We start from the raw sequence: 16,615 nt of genomic DNA on the forward strand, positions 1-16,615 counted from the left end.
AGGCAAAATTGGGGAGGCACTGCTATACATGACCCTCAGATTACCTGTGATTGAAACTCTGATGATCAGAGAAGGCTTGGTATTGTGTCCTAAGGGTGAATCCCAGAATTTCAATGAGGGTCATGCAAAATTTGTACAAAGTTTGACAAATGAAGTCGAGACCTGGGAACACAGCCCAATGTTATCATTGTCTTCTTTACTTTGGTTCTTCAAGGATGAGGAAAGGCCACTCTGTCCCAGTTGGGTACCTGTCAGAGCCACTGGAGTTGTACTGCGCTCTCCTGTATCCCTGCCATCTTTGTGTGCTATAGACAGAGGCTGCCAGCTAGGAAAGAGCTGCTGGATGGGCCACACATGCAGCCGAAGCCCAAGGGCCAATCAACAGCCCAGAGCCCTGAACTCATCTTGTATCTAATGTGAGTGAGTCAAAAAATATAATGATGATAACAATAGCATTACTAGCTAACCACAATATTTCACAGTGTGCTAGGTACTATGCCAGAGCGTTTTCTTGGGTCAGCTCAATTAGAGCCTCATGACAACCCAATGAGGTTATAACCCCAGTTTTACAGATAGACCCTGAGGCTCCAAAAGGATATGTAACTAGACCTAGAGTAAGTGATACAGACGAGATTAGAACCAAGGCCGTCCAAATTCATTGCCTATATGTGACACACCATAGCTAGGAAGGATGCAGCGTGAGGTTACTTGGGAACGAGGCCACAAGGCTTGCTTTTCTGTTTGGTTTTGATGAAGTACCTATATCCTCATTCAGACCCAGATGCTTTTGCCCTTGTGTGACTGGACGTGGACTGGAATACTATTGTTAATGAGTGGAGTCCAAAGAAAGGACAGGGCGCCGGTTGGCTCAGTTGTTTAGAGTGCAGTGCTCATAACACCAAGGTCTCCAGTTTGATTCCCACATGGGCCAGTGAGCTGCGCCCTCCACAACTAGATTGAAAACAATGACTTGACTTGGAGCTGATGGGTCCTGGAAAAACACACTGTTCCCCAATATTCCCCAGTAAAAAAATTTTTTTAAACAAACAAGCAAAGTAAGGACAGAGAGGCCGGAACTTGTGGAGGACAATCTGAGCCCACAGCACAGTACACCAAAGATCCCAGATGCCCCCTATGACAGGTGGAAAAGATCAGATGCTTTGCTAGCTAGGCCAGTTTCTCTGCTCCCCAAGTTTAAAGGAAACTGGCAAGAAAGAGATAAGGGTTTTGTAGAAGTTGAATGCCTTTTGCCTCTTGGAGATGCTTCCCTGTCATCCATGGTGATCCTCACTCCCACTCACCATGAAGCCAAATAAGGATGTCTCCAAAAACTAGGGATAGGGTGGGGAGGAGTGCCAGTAACAGCAGGAAACTGGCATCTCATTCTCTGCTTGGGCATACGCATATGTTAGACAGGAGACTTCCTCCCACCCAGGAGAGTGGAGGGTGATTCAATAAGCCCACTATCTAAGATGGGAGAGTGGCCAGAAGAGGGCTGTGTGACAGTCCATGTTTATGCCATTTGAGTGGCCAAAGATACCTCAATTTCCCATGGATCAAGTGGACCCAGAAGAGGGTAGCTAGGCTTGAACTGTCCTACTGTGCCCCACCCAAGCAGCCCCAGCAAAAAAAGAGGTTGTATGATGCCTTGCTGGGGCAGGTCTACTAGAACAGGGGCTGGGTAGTGAACAGCCCCTAAGGGCTCCCTGAAGATTTCATCCCTTTACTCCATGAGCCAACATTTGGATGTCTGACTGTGGGGACAGAGCCCCAAAAAGCAGGTTCCAGGCTCTCGGCCTCACATAGAAAGGTGCTGGCTCAGGTAGTAAATGGCCATCGACTGTGATCAAATGGCCATCAGCTGTGGCTAGTTGGCCGTCAGCTGTAACCAGTGAGCCATTGGCCACTAATATAAATGCTATGGCTAGGCTAGCAGGAAAAGTGGGGGGCTAGCAAGAAGATGGTGTCTGAGTCTGCAAGCGGCGCAGTGAGGGTTGAGAATTGTGTGGCTCCTGGTTCCTGTGTCTCCAACCCAGTCACCAGCGAGAGTATAGTGGTGTGACTCCCCTACTTATGGCTCCGTGGGTGTTCCTGTTTGGCCTCACCATGTCCTGCGTTCTTATGTGGGGAGCGGGAGCACAGACCCTGCACTACACTGACACACAGACCATCGGTAGTGGTAGATGGTATTTTCCAAAAGTGGCCACAGTAATATTTCTGGTCTCATATGCACTTCCAGAACCTTGCCACTCACATCAAGAGGTGGCATCTATTTCCCCTCCCCTTAAGACTTTATACCCCCTTAAGGAATTGAATGCAGTGAAAGTGAGGCTGTGGGACTTCTGAGGCTAGGTGATAAAAGACAACATGGCCTCTGCCTTTGTCTCTCTCTCTCTCTCTCTCTCTCTCTCTCTCTCTCTCTCTCTCTCTCTGTGTGTGTGTGTGTGTGTGTGTGTGTCCCTGGATGTTTGTCCTTGGATCAAAGCCACTACCCTATGAGGAGGCTCCCAGGGAGAGGCCACATACACGTGCTCTGACCAACAGCCCCAGCTAAGATCTCAGTTGACTGCCAGCGTCACATACTAGACTTAGGAGTGAGTGAGTGAGCGAGCTTCCGGATAGTCCAACCCACAGCCTGTTAGCCTCCCCAGCTGATCCAAGTGGAGCAGAGATGAGCCAACCATGCTGATCCATGCCAAAAATTGAGGATTGAGGAGCAAATAAATGTTCTCATTGTTTTAACCCACTACATTTTGGGGTGATTTGTTTTGCAGCCTAAGTAACTGGAATGCATTTACCTAGGGAGCAGTAACAGTCAACAGTTAAGTAAGAGAAGTTTGACCCTTTTCCCCACTCTTCTCTCCATCCAACACACCCAGGAATCCATAGCTTAGACTAGGAAAGAGAGAAGGGAGTTAGTCTCCTAGAAGCAGACCACTAGCTTCCTCCACTCTGGGGAGAGGGAGGGAAAAGAGTAAAGTGCAGACCACCCTCCCCTTCCCACTGCGGTTCCCCAGCCACAACCTGGCCAATATAAAGGAGGGAATTTTTGAATCAGAGATGAAACTAGGGTTTTAAACTGGGTAGAAACTTAAGTGAAAGTGATTAGGAAGTATGCAATCTCCTTCAGGTGCCATTTAAAAATCTGTCACCCAAGGAGAGGGGAGATTTGACAATACAGACGGGCATAATGGGTGAAAAATAGAACTATTTCATGCGTGTGCCTCTCTGAATTGAGATTGCTTAGTAAAGTGGTTATTTTTATCAAGTAACCAAATTTATTCCTATCAAAGGACCAAGTATGGGCACCATCCTTGTGGCAGTGAAAATGTTTATTTTAGAAGTTAGATGATATAAGAAGATGTGGCTGGAAGCATGGAGACCCTGAGCCCGGATCAGAGTAACTCCTACCAAGAAATGACAGTAGAGTGTTTTGAGAAGGGGGTGTCACTGGATAAGGATGTGCCATGCAACCTGATATCTTAGCCACAGGTATGATGTGGCTAATTTTTGCCAGATTATTCTGTGGCAGACATCACCCTAGGAGATTTTTATTTACACTTCACAACCAATGGAGATGGGTTCTTTTGATAGCCCCATTTCACAGACAGAGAAGCTGAGGTTCAGGGAGATTAAGTAACTTTCCCAGGTTCACTTTCTCAAGGCCGGTCTCTCTCTCATATACACAAAGATTAAGTAACTTTCCCAGGGTGGCAGAGCAAGAATATGAAGCCAAGTCTGACTCCAGAAAATTCCAGAAAACTGGCTGCTTTGCCTCTCCTCTTGAGGGAGGGCAGGATTGAGGGCTGTTCTGTTAAGACAGGAAGTTTTCTTCTCAGTTCACCTGGAACTCCAAGCAAAACATATTTAGAGATTGTCAATTTCCCTTCCACCCTGAATCTTGTCTATTTCTGACCTTTTATAGTGGCTAGTAGGTGACTCTGCTTCCTGCCCCACAGACCAACTCTTGCCCCACAATGTCCGTGAAGATGGTTCACCTATAGGACAGCTGGGTCCCCTTACATCTTTCCCTGATATGAATAGGCCTACAAACAAGGGATCAGCTGACTATGGGAGGACTCCCAGTGGTCCCAGCTGGGCAGAACCAAGCAGTACTTGACTCCCCCTTCCTCTGAGTCACCTCGTTGCAGTCCAGCCACCATTCCTTCTCTTCCCTGTGCTTCAAAGCTAAGGACAGAAGACATGGCTCCCTGGTCTGAAACCACGTTTCCCCGGGTCCAATTATTCTGTCATTAAAGCGGACACAATAGATATTTTTGTAACTGTGCACATATATTCTCAAAAGACTAAAAAGTATCCTCAAAACTCTACTCTTGTTGTATAATCCGTTAGACATCTATGAGCCACACTTACGTCATCCTGCCCAGCGCCGCTCAGCATCAAAGAACCTCAGGCTGTTAGATGCATCCTAAGGGAGCATTTAGTCTGCCTTTGTTCCATACAACGTTCCCAGCAAGAGACTACCCACCCTCTCTCTGACCGTCCCTTTCTAAGGCAAAGCCTTTCCTTATGTTGAGCCAGAATTGGCATTCCTAGTGACTCCCACAGAGTGGTCTCTGCTTTGTCTGCTGGAATCTGAGGAGAATCTATTTCCTTTTCCATGTGTGGAGACAAGATTCAGGCACTCTTATAGGCTGAACTGTGTCCCCCTCTAAAATGCATATGCTGAAATCCTAACCACAATGTGACTGTATTTGGAGATAGGGTCTATAAAGAGGCAATTAAGTTAAAATGAGGTCATTTAGCTGGACCCTAATCCAACATTACTGGTGTCCTTAAAAGAAGATCAGGGCAAAGACACACACAGAGGGAAAGCCATGTGAAAAAACAGGGAGAAGAGAGCCATCTACAAGCCAAGGAGAGAAGCCTCAGAAGAAGCCAACCCTGCCAACCCTCAATTTTGGACTTCCAGCATCCAGACCATAAGACAATAAATGTCTGTTTTTTGAGCTGCCCAGTCCATGGTACTTCATTATGGCGGCCCCAGCAGACTAACACAGGCCCCACACCAAGCCCTCTGTTCAGCCTAAGCAGACCCTGCTCTTCTTGCTGAAACCCAAAGAAGCTTCATTGCACCTTCCCCGTGTTGCTAACTCCCCACTCCCTGCACTCTGGTGGCTCTGATGACCAGAAGGCGAAGTCCTACACCCTGGTGGCCTGAGCGTTGCAGACGAAGGCATGCCTGTGACTTCCTGTTTGGACTCTGTACTGCTGTCCATGGAGTGTAATATTTGTTTAACTTTTATTGAATTGCGCTCTTAGCTCACTTTGAACTTATAGTACACGAAGAGCCCCAGACTTTGTTCACTACTATTGCTGTCAAAAAGCCACATCTTCCACTTCCAGTCCTTTCATACTTAGTTTTTCCAGACTGATGTTCCATATTGGATGGTGGCCACAGGGATATTTTGTAGACTTTTCCACCTACATGCAGAACATCTGGCCCTATTGCATTTTAACTCATCCATTTCCTATTTGTGGGTTTTTTGGGGAAGTGGAGGTGCAGAGGAGGGACAAGGATTGTTTTTCTACCTTTAACATATTAGTTACCACCATTAGCTTAGGGTCATGCATAAATCTAATTTTATGTCACCAAAATTCTCATATATAACATTGATAAAACAGGAAATAGGTCATACAAAACAGGTCATATAAAAGGATCCTGTTGAATAGGAAACAAGACAGAACCCAGTAGTAGCTGACTCTGGAGAATGCATTCAAAGTTGATGTGAATTTGTTAATATAACTTGGGTTGGAAAATTCAACCAACTGAAAAGTCCATCCAACTCTGGCCTTACCTGCCTTCCATTCATTTAGCAAGCGCTCGCTGAGGGCCACACTTCTTCAGCTTGTCCCACTGGAGTAAGATCCATAAATTCACTATCTTCTCTATAAAGCAGTATGTCCAGGTCTTCGTCCTTTGTACTCTGCTAGAGCTTCTTCATCCTAGTGTTCCAAGATTTAATGATTAAGGCTGTCCTACTCCAGACATGCCATCTATAATTTTTCGGACTTATGAGTCTTAAATAAATGTCTTCCTGGACTTCTACGTCTGGCCATATGGCAGAGGAGATGATCAGAAAAACCTCCCTATGTAGCACACTGAAAAATGGTGGGTTCCATGCAAAAGGCATCTTTTTTAATGCATAAATGAGCTGGTGGGAAAGTAAGTGAATTCCTTGGAAGCTAGAAATGACAAAAAAGCACCAATCCAAGAGGGATAAGCACACCCTAGAGAGCCTTTTCTCTGAAGTATCTGCTCTTTAACAGACCACACATGCGGGGGACAGAGACAATGTTGGGGACCTGAGACCTCTGCCTAAAGCTTGGAATCTCAAAGGACAACACTCTGAAGGGTGAATAAGAATAAAATCCACACCAGAGAAGAAGACGGTGGGGATATGTAACTACTAGGGCCTTGGAAATTCCTAACCACAAGATCACTTTCACAAAGGTTTGGGGCCTGAAATCACACTAGTGACCCAAAATATCTCCAGCTAAATTTAGTTTATAGTGACCCTGACTTATTAATGTTCCTGGGTACAAGACTGAATCAAATACAGACTCTAATTATAAACCCAGGGCTCAACTGGCTGCCACAGAGAGAACTCTGAGGACCACACAATGAAAAAATGTCCCTTGTGCCTGGTGTCGGTGACACATTTGGGGCTGCATCTCTTCAATATTACCTCCACCAGCTTTTACAACACTACAGTCAAATTGGGAGCCCAGTTTCCAGAGTGCCCTTGAGAAACTTGTATTTTGCTCAGGGCAGCCGGCAGGTCCTTACGTGCAGCATCTCTGTCATAGTAAATTATTTCAACACTTTTACCTTTGAGTTCTTTTAAAACTCTTGGGTGGATGCCACCAGATCTCATTAGCTGAACTTGTTTGCCAACAGATCTAGAACCTTGGGGTGACCAGCACTCTTTCATATACACCCTCTGACTATTTGTCACACCAGCAATCTCATTTTTTGGATTCTATCTTGAGGAAATAACCAGAGATGTCCTTCACGATTATGCACAAAGGGGTTTTGCTTTTCTCATAGAACCTATGAAATGGTCTTACTTAATTATTTACTTGTCTCTTTTCTCCAGTGTGGATCCAAGCTCCATTAGTCCCTCTTCTAATTAAGATTATGATAATAATAATAATAATAATGGTAGGTAACATGATTGCTTACTGTATGCCAAGTGCTCTGCTCTGCACTTTATATACGTTGTCATTTAACTCTCACAAAGACTTTATGAGGTTAGTATAATTATCGACATTATCGATTATTAATATCATCATTTTACAAATGAAGAAACTGAAGGCTTAGTGAGGTTATTAAAAAGCCCCCAAACACAGAACTAGTTAGTGGTGGAGTTGAGACTTGAACTTTGTCATTAATTAAAAAATTAACAACACACGTGACAGTTGTTGTTCTTTTGCCATTTGACATTAATTTCCATGCTTTGAATAAGCACAGTATGCCTGGTATACAGCGAAGCTTCGGAGGAGTTCCCCAGTCTCTTAAGTCATTCCATGGAATAGGCAGTATCTCAGACAAGAGTGTCCTAGATATTTAAGTTTCTTGTCTAGTGTGGCAGAACCTGTTGGTAAGTCTACTCACATGTCTGCCCCTACTGTCCCTAGGATCTCAGCTGTCCTGATTTGTCCCTTCTGGCAGAGTCCTGATTTTGTTTAGGTTCTCACTGCCCACATAGCTCTCAGGTACCACATCCCAAGTAGCGAATCTTCACATTAGGCAATCGTGGTAATTCCATCCTCTATGCACTGATGGTTCTTGGCAAGGGTATGTGATGCTCTTCTAGCTGAAGAGATGTGAACGTCTATGGGAATGGGGGCAGGAGCAAAGAGTTATGAGATTTTCCTTGCTCTTAAAAGGAGACACAAGACAGAAGACAGCTCAGTCCTTTTTCCATCCCCTGGATATGGTATGAGGAATAGATGACTGGAGCTGTGGCAGTCATATTGGTACCATGAGGGAAAAGAGCCAAAAACAACTGTCAGGTGTGTTGTTAATTTTTTTCACTCGTCTTTTAATTATTTTTTTATTTTTAAAAAACTGGTTTTAACAGGATTTTAATTTTTAAAAATTTTTTTTATGGTTCTTCTTTTTGATATTGTTTGAATTGGAACTTTGGGTTGTGATAGAAATTGAGCTAAAATAAGCTTAGGCAAAAATGAGAATTTATTCATTCACATAACCAGAAAGAACAGCGGTATAACCTAGCATTACAGGGAGCAGGGACTAGGCACCAACTCTTTGCTTATCAACTTGCTTTTCTCTCCTTGTCAGCTTTATTTTCTCACAATGTCTATATCCAAAAGGTAAGATTCATCTCCAAAGGCAGTGCCAGCACACACCTCTCTTCAGTTTCATGAACAAAGAGGGGGTTCAGAGAATCACAAAGTGGCTCAGATTAGAGGCCAGGGAAGTGATTAGCCAAGCTTGGATAAGGAGGTCACCTCTAGCCCAGCCACCATGGCAAGATGGATTCACATATGAAAATACCTCCTGTTCAAACCACATGTCCATGGTGGGGGAGAAAAAAAGGGGGTAAGTTCCTCAGAAGAGGGGATTCGTGGACAGACAAGCCAATCTCAGGCGCCATGCCTAACAATCCCCTCATTCCCCAAAGTGTGCAAATAGTCTCACCTCTTTTCCTCTATTACTCATGGTTATATATTTTACATTAAAAATTTTAATATATCTGGAATTTATTTTGATGTAAGTATAAAGTATACATCTAATGTTTTATGTTTTCCAAATTGGTAGGCAATTGCCCCAACACACAACCATGTGATGAGTTACGAAATAAGACCCATAACAACTGTGCCTATTTTCTTCTTTATTTGTATTCTATTTTGTTTTTATATATGTATTTATATATTTATACATATTCACTGATTGTTCCTATTTCCTCTCTGTTTCTACTATTATTTTTTATGTAAAGATTGTTCGTAGTTTTACATCAGAAGTGGTTAACTTACAATTTAGCTTATAGGTTACGGACTATACAGGTGAGAGATTGGAACTGAATGAGAAGAGGAATTAACACCACCCATTGTCAGCTAATGACTGATGGGACTTTGTGAAAAGGGCAAAAGCACTTCATTTGTATGAGGGCTAATTGCATCATCTTAAGTGAAAGCATAATGTGTTTTGTTATTACTATTGTGTGGAAGTTAAATCTGGATGAAATGCTGAGAATGCATGCAATGAATGAATTTTGCCTGTCTGCTCGTAGCTCAATTCCCTCTGTCTGTGCTCCATTCTGTTTTGAAGAAGTTTGAGACCATGCAAATCACACTTTTTGGACTCCTTTGCCAACAGGTGATTCTGGGGTCATTTCCTGTGGGGTTAGTGGCAGCAGCAACAGCTCTGGTGGTGGTGATGGCAAGCTAGCACGGTGACAGCTGGTGGTGAAGCAGTGGCCAGGTGCAGGTGTATAGATGCCCAGGATCTGGGAGCTGGACATGCAATCCACAGGGAGGGTTTGAAGGACTCTTCCCTCAGAAACTGTGGTAGGCAGAACGACCCCCCTACCCCAAAAATCTGTGTCCTAAACCTGTGAATATGTTGCCTTTCATAGTAAAAAGGACTTTGTAGATGTGATTAAATGAAAAATCTCAAGATGGGATGTTATCCTGGTTTATCCGGGTGGTCTCAGGGTCATCATAAGGGTCCTTATTAGAGCGAGGCAGAAGGCTCAGAGTCAGAGAGTGAAGATGTGAGGATGGAAGTAGAGGTCAGACAGAGGGAGGGAGATTTGAACATTTGAAGATGCTACACTAGTGCATTTAAAGATGGAGGCAGGGGCCACGAGCCAAGGACTGCAGGTGGCCTAGAGAAGATGGAAAAGACAGGAAATGGATTCTCCCTAGGCCTCCAGAAGGAATGCAGTCCTTATGACACCTTGATTTTAGCCCTGAAAGACACAATTTCAGACTTCTGATATCCAGAATGGTAAGAAAATAAATGTGTATTATTTAAATCATTAAATCTGCAGTTATTTGTTACCGTAGTAATAGGACACTAATACAGAAACTAATACTAACAACTAATACAGAAGTTAATTAGCCCCAGATAAAAAAGGCTTCCAGAAGTAACCTTTGGGAATCTGCCAGCAGGAAAGGTTGGCTGGCACACCAATCACACTGCAGCGATGGCCAACAGCATGCAGTGAAACTGCTTTATCTAGTTTTACTTATTTGTATGTGCCCTAAGGGGAGGAACAGAGGCCACAGCTCAAGGAGTAAATCTGAGAGGCTCTGTCACAAGACTCATCTGCCAGTCTCTCCCATGGGGTGGCCAGTGTCTCAGGAGGCTTCTCAGACCTTTGTGCAAATAAACCTGAGGAAGGCACATTCCTCCAGTTCAAAAGGTCCAGACACACCTGAACCCCCAAAGTGGATTCAGGTCAGAACAAAGGTGGCACCTCCTCACCATCTATATGCATGTTATCTTCACAATCACCTTTGAGGTAGGTACAACTGTCCCGTTTTGAACCGAAGAACTGTATTTGCTAGGGTTGCCGTAACAAAGTACCACACACTGTAAGGCTTAAACATCGGAAATTTACCATCTCATAGTTTTGGAGGCTGGAAGTCTTAGACCAAGGTGCTGGTAGGGTTGGTTCTTTCTGTGGGCTCTCCTTGGCTTGTTCATGGCCAACTGCTCCATGTATCTCCACATCATCTTCCCTCTATGCATGTGTGTGCCCAAATTTCCTCTTCTTCTAAGAACACCAGTCATATCGGATTTAGGTCCACTCCTAATTTAACTTGATTACCTCTGTAAAGACCCTACCTCCAAGTAAGATCACATTCTGAGGTACTAGAATTTAGGACAACATACCTTTTTTGGAGGACACAAGTCAACCCATAACAGGAACGAGGGCTCAGCAAAGATTTAAACCCCAGTGTGTATCGCCTTCCAAGTGCAGCCACCAGACACAGCAAGGGGAAAAAAATGTGGCTTGTGTATTTTTGCCTTCTAAGGTAGGTTTAATTCCTATGGTTTCTAGGAAACGGTTTCCACATCTTTAGGGGGGAAAAAAGGTTTTTCTATTATCTACCAACCTGTCTCTACCCCTCCCCTCATCACACACATCAAACAGGTGCTTCTCAAAGCATTTTCTCAGTGAAAGCTACGTTCCCACAGTACAAATTGATATTTGAGTAGCACTTATTAGAAGCTTTTCCAGGTGTTGCTCATCCTGTCCTGGATGGTAAAAAGATGATTGCAGTATTGTTCTGCCTATTTTTTTAGTGACAACTGGGAGACAAAAAGTGATTGGGGACGGTTACACAATTCAGAAAGTGCTCAACTGGAACCTGGCAGAGGTCCCCTCACCCAGACTCCAGGAGAGCCTTCTGTGGCCTCCTCCCGCCTCAGCCATCCACCTTGCCTGGGGAACACCAGCCTTCCCACAGCAAGACCAATGGGCAGTGAGAGTTTGTTCACGGTCATGAACCACACCATGGCGTTGAGGCCCACAAAGAGCTGGGAAGGTTGGTTCTGGTCCATTGCAGTGGTGCCAATAATTAAAAACCAGCCACATCCATCAATGTCCTACACTGAAGGCCCACCTCCAGGAGGCACAATTTCCTCACGCAACATGAAGAAAAAGAGTCTTTTTTTTTTTTTTTTAGATTTTATTGGGGAAGGGGAACAGGACTTTATTGGGGAACAGTGTGTACTTCCAGGACTTTTTTCCAAGTCAAGTTGTTGTCCTTTCATTCTTAGTTGTGGAGGATGCCGTTCAGCTTCAAGTTGTTGTCCTTTCCGTCTTAGTTGTGGAGGGCGCAGCTCAGCTCCAGGTCCAGTTGCCGTTGCTAGTTGCAGGGGGCACAGCCCACCATCCCTTGCGGGACTCGAGGAGTTGAACCAGCAACCTTGTGATTGAGAGCCCACTGGCCCATGTGGGAATCGAACCGGCAGCCTTCAGAGTTAGGAGCACGGAGCTCCAACAGCCTGAGCCACCGGTCCGGCCCCGGCCAGCCCCGAGTCTATTCTTTTTAAGGGAAGAAATTGTAACTGTGCTTCCATATTGTTGAACAGGAACAGCATTTACTTAACAGGCAGATGGCTCTTTGTTTAGGGAAACCTCTTGAGGGAACTTGTTTAAGAAAGGGAGGCCCCTTGGCCATGGGGCTCTTAGACAAGAGGCACACACCACATACCTGCAAACCTGTCTGCCCCCAACTCAGAGGGGGTGTATGTGTGCACCTGCCCTGTGCGAGAGTGCAGTACCCTGTGCAAGTGGGCCCGTTTGTATGCTGAGTACCATTTAAAAATGGAGAAATTTCATTTAAAAATCTCATTTCTCTTTTCTCCTTGGAAAAATGAGCCTATCTGGTAATTCTGAGTCCATACCCCACTTGGCAACAATAGTCTGAAGAGTGACTTCCTCCGGGATATGTGCTCCACAGATGGGCAGCTACCCACCATCTCACTTCACAGGTAACAATTAAATTTATCCCAGCTATTGGCTGCCTGGCCTCTGTAGACCTTTGGGGGAGGGAGAGAGACGTGTACTGAGGTACACAAAAAGAAATCAACACTCAATCGAATAAAAAGTTCCAAGAGATTGTTAGGTAGGCTTCTACAAGAAAGGAAGGATCTGGACGAAGCAGAGGGCTTGCAGGGTGGGGGGCGGGGAGGACGACCAGGGGGGTTAAGCATTAGCGAGCTGGCCAGGGATAAATTCTGGATGGCTGAGGTAGCTGAAAATGTTGAATATTCACTTTGAGGCTAATTCCAGTCTTCGCTGTTATAATCTTCCTCATTGGTTCAGAAACCAAGGATTAAAGCTGTGCACAACAGTCTTGTGTTAATGGACTGTTCAAAGGTCCAAAAAGTGAAGAAAAGGCTGTTCCAAGCCAGGGGACCCAAAGAAGACAGCAGTGGGCAGTGGCATTTAGGAGCAGCAGGAGGAGAAGCTGCAACACAGTTGACCTTGGAGCTGGCTTGAGACAACCCCTTTTCTACTAGAGGAGAGTAACCTTCAGAAAACGAACCCCACAGAACCTTTAATTCTGTCCTGGGAAACCAGGCCAGAGAAGTATGTTTATGTGGCTAGGGATACAGGCATCATTTATTTCACTGTGTATTTGGTGACCCATGCATTTGTCTAATGTTCCCTATAAGGCTGTAAACTTCTTGTAGACCGGGGCAATGTCACTTTTCTAGCCTCCAAAATCAAGCATAATCCCTAATACATAATAGGTCATAAATGGCTATAAATAAATACATTCTGCCATAACTCTGATGTGATCCAATAAACTGAGCAAGGCCAATGGAAGGACATTTGCCACCCTTCTTGTACAAGCAAATTGGCTGCAGGATGAAGATAAGAACTAAATCTCTTTGGGGAAGAAATATGGCAATATGTATTTTTAGAAGTTCATACCCATGGAGCATTTTCTCAATCTGTTGAGATTTTGCTTCCCAGCAATTGTCATCAGTTTGGCTCAAACAAACTCTTAATAAGTTTAAAAAAAAAAAAAGTTCATACCTATTCACTCAGTAAACCCACTTCTCAGAATCTGTCCTAATTAAACAAACCAAAAGACATTTGCACAAAAATCTTAATTTAAATATGTCTTAAACTAGCCAAACTTTGGAAATATTCTACATGTGTAGAAATAGAAAAAATATTAAATAATTAATGGTACAGCTGCTTGATCGAATACTATATAGCTATTAAAATAATTATCCATCCTGTGTAGCAAAATTTAAGATGTTAATGAGGCAATGTTAAGGATTTTTAAGTAGTACACACGATTTTTCATATCAATCACACTGGGCTTTTCCAGGTGGCAAGGAACAAAGTCGACTGTTTTGTTGGCCAGGAATTTAGTCTAAGGACACGTGGGGAAGTAGGGAGACAGGACACAATGGACCTGCTGTAAAGTCAAGCAATGCAAAGAATAAACATCGTTTGGGGCCTAAAGGTTATTCAGGTTGTCACCTCACTACGCTACGGGCCCTCAGTACTGGGTGGCTGGGCTCCCTTCTGTGAGCTCTTCCATGCGGTGCACCTGTCTGTTTCTATAGCTCAGTTTTTCCCTCTACTCAAGCCTCTGTTTACTCTGACTTCCACAGCTTTGTGGCTTCTATCACCTAATGGTTTCTGCTTACTGATTTCTACTTGTCCCCAGTTTTCTGTGCGTCTCACATTTAAACTCCCCAAGAAAGGGCATCTAATCGCTTTAGTTTCCTATTGTTTCATTAGTCAGAGCTCTCAGGCCAGCCCACTTCTGTAGTTCCACTGATGAGCATATATATATATATACACACACACACACATATGCATATTATGCTTCCATCAGGTGCCAAACCTGATCCAATGAGGTCCAGTTCAAAAACAAAATGGTCATACAGCATGAATGTGGCAGGTACTTCAACCGTATCAGCCATCTATCCAATACAATCATAGTTTTGAAGTATGTTTAAAGTAGTAAGTAAAAAGTATAAAACATACATATGCAAACAGATGGGAAAGGGATAAATTAAAGCCCTCATAGTGATGTTAAGGTGAAGGGATTACAGGCAATTATTTTTCTCCATTTTGCAGTGGGTTTTTGTTTGTTTGTTTGTTTGTTTTTAAAGATTTTATTGGGGAAAGGGAACAGGACTTTATTGGGGAACAGTGTGTACTTCCAGGACTTTTTCCCAAGTCAAGTTGTTGTCCTTTCAGTCTTAGTTGTGGAGGGTGCAGCTCAGCTCCAGGGCCAGTTGCCATTGCTAGTTGCAGGGGGCACAGCCCACCATCCCTTGCGGGACTCGAGGAGTTGAACCAGCAACCTTGTGATTGAGAGCCCACTGGCCCATGTGGGAATCGAACCGGCAGCCTTCAGAGTTAGGAGCACAGAGCTCCAACCGCCTGAGCCACCGGGCTGGCCCCATTTTGCAGTTTTCACTTAATGATACTATAATTGTTTTTTAGTTTTCAAGTATTTTTTAGAAAATAATCTCCCCCAAGCAATTGTACTCATGCAACCAAACTACTGCGTTCAGTCTCTCCATGAACTTATCTTGAAACAGAGAGCAAAGTCACAACCATTAAAGCTCATGGTCACCTTTGCACAGGTAGAGCAACTTAACCTTGCCAGGTAAAGGTGAAGGCCATAATTGTAGATTGTGAAAGCACCTTGAAGGCAAAAGTGTCTGTTATTACTATGAAAACTCCTTTTAAACTGCTATAATAGCATATGCCACATAAGCAAAACAACCTACTAACTTGGTTGTGGAAAGACGTACTTTGTCTACCCGCCAAGTATTTGAAAATACCACCCACTCAATTGGCAGACTCCAGGACCTAAGAGAAGCTACCACAGCAGTTTTGTGAAACCAGCCACCCCTGGCTTCACTTTGATCTTTCTCTGTCTACACCCTTGTTTCAGTTCCTCTGCCACAGACATACAATTACTAAATATTATTATTGCTTGATAATAACTATAATTACAAGGACGACCTGAGATGGAAAAGACAGGAGAAACCGAATTTCCATGTGGATTGATACAGTCTGTTTGTATCTCGTAAAGCCTGAACCCCCTTCTAGTCGGTCCCCAGCATTAACTCGGGACACACAGGTGAGAGCCGGAACCTCAAAGCTAGAGGCTTTACTACCGCCCCCGGGGCAGACACCCGCTCTTGCGATTCGGGAAACGAGATGTGAAATCCTCCCGCGCTCCTAGAGGCGACCCGGAAGCGCAGCGCAGTCCCGGAAGACGGGGTGCTGACACACTTCCGGCCTTTGTGACTCATTGTGTCTGTGTCGAGGCGTCGGGAGGGCCTAGGTCCTTGTGCAGCGCCCTTCGGCCGGCCTGAGCCCCAGAGTCAGCTCCCCTTTCTCGCCCAGCGCCCCAAGGCGGCTCCCGGGGCTCACGGTGAGACTTGGGCCGGCCTCTGGGGAGGGCGGGCGGGGCCGCAGAGCGGTGTGCGTGAGGGTGGGCTCTGCAGCTGCGGCCCCGGGGTCCCCTCCAGGCGGCCCGGGCGGAGTGTGAAGACAGTCCCTGTCCCTGTCCCCTTCCTAGGCCCAGCCATGGGAAGCGCCGTCCCCGGGGAGACGTCTCCGCCCCACCCCCGGGTCCAGGCGGGAAGGGGGCGAGGGTTTAGTGGCCGGGGGTGCCCTCAGACTGCAGAGAAGCCAGCTGCGGGCCCCTCCGGGCCCCTTGCCCGCAGTGTCGTCATCGTCGTTTGACGTTTCTGAGAAGGGGGTCGCAAGCGAAGCGACGACCCCTGTCAGGTTTTTCTGCTCTCCTTTCGTCGCCATTTGCTTTGAGTCCAGTGAGAGATTTTCTTCGGGGTCCTTCAGGACCTCCAGGTGAAAAATACGGAAGGCCGAGAAATGGACACGTTTTGAAGTGCCGCATATGTGTTTCCAGATCACCTGCTTCTCTTCACTCCACCCCCACGCCTACTCCCTGACCGGTGATTAAAGAGTAGTTGGAGCCTAGTCAGAATGGGTAAAAAAGTGATCCGGATCTAGTAGAGATTATATACAACCCACTCTATTTGAGCTGTATGGAGTGTTTTGAAGGCTTTTAGAAATGAGCTGTCAAGAAGATTAGG

The 16,615-nt window shown here is 45.1% G+C and overlaps 1 protein-coding gene across 1 annotated transcript in view; it reads left to right on the top strand.

Moving 5' to 3' along the window:
- Positions 1–15,761: 15,761 nt before the first annotated feature.
- The window catches only part of ZSCAN21 (zinc finger and SCAN domain containing 21), a 42,123-nt gene continuing 41,269 nt past the window's right edge, over positions 15,762–16,615 (top strand). Inside the window, exon 1 of the mRNA XM_033109982.1 lies at positions 15,762–15,930. The gene's annotated coding sequence lies outside the window, so the exon portion shown is untranslated. The remainder of the gene's footprint in view (positions 15,931–16,615) is intronic.

This window comes from Rhinolophus ferrumequinum, chromosome 7, assembly GCF_004115265.2.
Source record: "Rhinolophus ferrumequinum isolate MPI-CBG mRhiFer1 chromosome 7, mRhiFer1_v1.p, whole genome shotgun sequence".
Lineage (NCBI taxonomy): Eukaryota > Metazoa > Chordata > Mammalia > Chiroptera > Rhinolophidae > Rhinolophus > Rhinolophus ferrumequinum.